At 43.6% G+C, this 5,061-nt stretch overlaps 1 pseudogene across 1 annotated transcript; it reads right to left on the reverse strand.

The window, feature by feature from the left end:
* Positions 1–3,010: 3,010 nt before the first annotated feature.
* On the reverse strand, positions 3,011–4,496 carry LOC308524044 (serine/threonine-protein phosphatase 2A 56 kDa regulatory subunit alpha isoform-like; annotated as a pseudogene). The gene has a single exon. The product of its transcript is annotated as a serine/threonine-protein phosphatase 2A 56 kDa regulatory subunit alpha isoform-like (transcript).
* Positions 4,497–5,061: the final 565 nt, after the last annotated feature.

Below are 5,061 nucleotides of genomic sequence, written 5' to 3' on the forward strand. Positions count from 1 at the left end.
TAGATTGGTCATTGTTTTGTCTACTGGTGTTTCCTCAGTATCTAGAACAATGCATCACAGGAACACAGTGTTTGATGAATAAATAAAACCAGAAGCTCCCTGCTCCCCATCTCTCAATAGATGACCATCTGGTAGACATTTTCTTATCAGCTTTCATCTTTATTCCCATTAACCTGAGAAGTGTTTACCTGTTAACACACCTGTGCCTCACAGAGCCTTCCTATGCCCTCAAACTCATTCCCTAGTCACATCTACAGGAACAGCAAAGACCAGGATAGAAATGACATTTTATCACTAACAATTTTATAGCCAGTTATAATTTTGACATCACTTTGACCTATTTATTTCTTATACAGATATTTTTAAAAATCTTTTTGGAGTTAATTCTCACCTTAGGATATTTTCCCACTGATTTTTAGAGAGAGTGGGAGGGAGGGGGAGGGACAGAGAAAGAGAAGCATCGATGTCAGAGAGACACACTGATTGGTTTCCTCCTGCACATGCCCCGACCAATGGCAGGGATGGAGTCTGCAACCAAGGTATGTGCCCTTGACCGGAATCTAACCCGGGGTGCTTCAGTCTGCAGGCCAACACTCTATCCTCTGAGCCAAACTGGTTAGGGCTTATGTAAATATTTTTGACAAATAACAGTACTCTGACCTTAAATTAAGAAATACAAACAGGTAGTCACAAAATAGTCAAAGATTATAAAAGTACAACATAGGGGGAAATAAGAGTATTGTAATAACTACGTATGGTGCAAGTAGGAACTTGAAATATTGGGGGAGAGGGGAACTTTGTAAAGTATATGGTCTAACTACTCTGCTATAGACCTGAAACAGCACAACATAATATTGAACGTCAATTGTAATTGAAAATTAAAATAAAAAAAGAAAAATAAATTTAAAAAATAGTACTCTTTTCTTCAGATGTGTAAATAAAATAAATGACTTACAGAGGTCAACGTTATTCTTTTAAAACAGGTAGGATTGTTGAGACACATACCACTATATAACAAAGAATGCCACTAAATGCCAGCCAACTTTCAGAAAATAGCAGAGAGACATGGAACAGATCCCTCCCTCACAGCCCTGAGAGGAACCAACCCTGCCAACATCATTGATGTTATATTTCCAACTTCCAGAACTGTGAGAATAAATTTAAGCCAACTAGTTTGTAGTGCATTCTGTATGACAGGCTTAGAAAACTAACAAAAGTATTTGTTTGTTTGTTGTATTCTATCATTGAAGAAGCATTATGCCATTGATACCCTCCCACTAAGACAGACAGAGCCCTAGATAGTTTGGCTCAGTAGATAGAGTGTTGGCCTGCAGACTGATGTGTCTCTCTTACATCAATGTTTCTCTCTTTCTGTCCCTTCCCCTCCCTTCCACTCTCTCTAAAACTCAATGGAAAAATATCTTCAGGTGAGAAATAACAAAAGAAAATATATAAATAACACTAATAAAAAGACAGACAGACACATAGACAGAGACAAAATATATTCTCCCTCTTGGAGATGGTGCAATGTAGGAGTTTTTACAGAGTAAGGTAAGGGTCAATTAGGTCTTGAGTTTTCTTATCTTATTATATCTTAATTGCCCCATACAGTGGCTTTCTGTACATGTACAATTCAGATAAGAAAAATGAACATGTCTCCACATGTTGAAAAAAAATCTTATAGAGGTTCAGCCAACATTCTATTTTTTTTTTAGGCAAAATACAAAGATAGACTTTATTAAATGCTGCTCAATCCCCCAATGAAGATCTTTCATTACAAAACAGTTTTCCACACAACTGCAAGTTAAGAGATTGGAATGGTACTCTGATAACAAAATTTATGAGAAATACTTGACCAAGTAAAAACATACAAGACCCCTATAGTCAACCTTCTTAGAATGCTACAGAAGCCAACTGCAGTTCCTTTAAGTAAAGCCAGGCAGTGACAAGGAGCACTTGGTGTCACCACGCTGTGGGACAGGAAGCCCCCATCAGGAGGGACTGGAGGAGGGCAGGTGGTGAGGGCTGGAAGGGCCCTGCCTTCAGCCATAGGGAAGGGGAGGAAGAAGAACGAACTGAGAGGCAGGCTGCGTGTTCACCTGCGCTGCCCCCACTAATCTGTGCTCATCATTGGGGAGTTGCAGATAAGGGGGGTCATGAGGAGCAATCTGAAGAATTTGGTTTACTTTCCTAGCTTTTATTTATAAGTTGTGCTTTAAAAAGCCTGGAGATTCAAGTTTTTTTGCTCAAATTCCAGAGTACAGTAATATTTCTAATAAAGGGAGGCTTTTGGCAGGTAATTCCCCCCATCATATTTCTGAGAGGGACAAAGGGAAAGGTAAGGATTATACCTTAGTTTTATTTAGGAAATACTTTTTTCCTAGGATGTAACTAAGGTCTGCAGCAATGTGAAAAGCACATTATAAAAGAGAAAAATATACAGAGCAGACTACTGTATCTATGTGCAACACAATAAAAATAGAACTAGCCACCCTAACCGGTTTGGCTCAGTGGATAGAGCATCAGCCTGCAGACTGAAAGGTCCCAGGTTCAATTCCGGTCAAGGGCATGTACCTTGGTTGCAGGCACATCCCCAGTGTGGGATGTGCAAGAGGCAGCTGATCGATGTTTCTCTCTCATCGATGTTTCTAACTCTCTATCCCTCTCCCTTTCTCTCTGTAAAAAATCAATAAAATGTATTTAAAAAAAAAAAATAGAACTAGTCATGATTCTTACCACTCCCATAATTATCTCACTCATATTATAGATGATAAAGTTCAGTTTTGTGAAACTTCAGATGTGACACAATAAATCAACGATTAGACAAATGTTACAATATACTGTGGCCATGATATAGCACAGAGCTATGTTTAGACCATATATTTTTTCATTTACAGTTGCCAGAAAAAAAATTGACCTTTTAATTATAACATTGAGGTTTCATGATTTTTAAATTTTTTTAAAAAGTGTACAAAACTGCGCCTATCCCACAGAGGTGGCATGTTTCTCTTTATTCATCACATGTATTGCTGAGAATACTGTGCATGTTCTGGTTTTCTAGAGCTTTCTTTAGTTTTAGCTCCTGTAATTTTTTTCATAATTCTTCACGTTCCAATTCCTTCTTTTTCTCTCTTTGTCTTTCAGCTTTGTATGAACTAGTAAGATCATCGAAAAGCTTGCCATTCATTTCCATTAGGGTTTTCAGCACATTGTAGACCAGTGCTACGATGGTCGGATTCCAGCGTTCCTTGGAGATTTTGTACAAACTACCCAACATAATTGGCAGAATTTTATCAATATTCTCCTCAATCAAACTAAGAATATATTCATTATTCCAGAAGTACAACGCCCTTTCTGCAATCTGAAAATGAGAACTGGATACACACTTAGATATTTGCTTAAAAGGGGGCTCTTCAATTTTTTTGAACTGTGTTGGTTCAATGACATCTAAGATTTCTTCAGTTTCTCCTAAAAACATCACCTCTTTCTGGCTGCATGTTTTTGGCCAAAATTTCAGCAATCCTCTGGTCACTGGTTCTGTTAGTGTTGTATCTTTCTCCAGGAACTGTACAACACAGTAGGCTAACTGAGCATGAAACAAAGCTAATCCTTTTGCAGTATGCATAGGAATAAGAACCTTCATTCGAAATTGTTTTATGTTCTGCTTTCAGTGGCAATGCAAAGCCATTGATAATACTTCCTAATATTTCCAGGAGTTCAGCAACACCATTGAAATGTTCTGTTTCATATATAAACCTGAGGAAACGATGTTAACTTGTTTTCTGATGAATGCTCTTAATCCAAGAAATTTCCCATAAATTCGATGCAGAACAGTCTTCTTCAGGAAGTCACGTTCTCTGGGATCTTCACTATCAAAAAGTTCCAGGAGCTGTTGTACAAATTTCTGATCAACCTATCGCTTTGCAATGCTAGGCTGGAATTCAGGGCTTTCCAAAAATCTTAAGAAGAAATTCATACACCAATTGTATGTGAGGCCAAGAAGCCTCAAGTGTGGGGTCATCCTCCTCTGGATCAAAATCTGGATTATCCCTTGGAGGAAGAGTACGGAAGATATTTGCACTGACCATTTTGACTATATCAGAATACGCTGATTCAACAATTACACCACGATTAGTTGAAAACATACTCAACCCGTTCATTCAGTGCTGCTCTCTTAATTTCTTTGCTCTTCAAGTCTGAAACACAGTCCATGAAATCAAACAGTACACAGCACTGTTGCAACTTCTGACAGAGTCCATGAAATCAAACAGTACACAGCACTGTTGCACTTCTGTCGTTCATTTGAAGTGGCATCTTTGAGTTGGGGCCGGGGCTGCCGCTCCGCGGGGCTGCCCTGGCGGCGGAACTGCCACGAGCCCTGGGAGCGCTTCTGCCTCAGCGCCATGCGCACCGATTTCCGGGTGAAGCCCGTCCACTTTCTCCGAGGCCAGGATGGCGACACTGGCAGCCCCCGCTGGCGGCGACGATGCCGACATCTCCGCGGCCCAGGCGCTTGCCAGCTCCGGCGCCTGCTTGCACTGCACGGACAGCGGCAGGAGGAGGAGGAGGAGGCGGGGGTGAGGCGCGGAGCGGTCGCGCCCCTCCGCCCCGCGCCCCCGGCCACCGTCTTCCCGCTCCCGGGCGCCGCCGAGCTTCTCCTCGCCGCCCGCCAAAGCCTCATCAGCGCATCTCGGGGCCGGAAGTCCCTGGTCCCCGCCGCGCGGCGGGCTCCCGGGGCCGACGGAAGCAAGGGCGGGGGCGCAGGGGGGCCGAGAAGTTGTTGACTCCGGGCGCGGAGGGCGGGTGGAAGGGGGCCTGAGGTTTAGACAACGGAGGCGACGGAGCAGGGGCGCGGACGCGGCCTGCTCAGCGGCCGCTGCCAGAACAACCCGCCTCCCTTGGAGTCTCCTCCCGAGGCGCTGCCATCGCGGGTCCCTGCCGAGTCTCGGCCGCGGTGCCCGCTCTTCCCTGTCCTTGCGGTCCCCGCATCTCCCGGGCTCTGGGCGAGCACACGAGCGCTCCTCGGGTGCGGAGCAGCCTGCGCTCCCTCCCCGACGCGCC

The sequence above is a fragment of the Myotis nattereri genome (genome assembly GCF_964212035.1).
Source record: "Myotis nattereri genome assembly, chromosome: 9".
Lineage (NCBI taxonomy): Eukaryota > Metazoa > Chordata > Mammalia > Chiroptera > Vespertilionidae > Myotis > Myotis nattereri.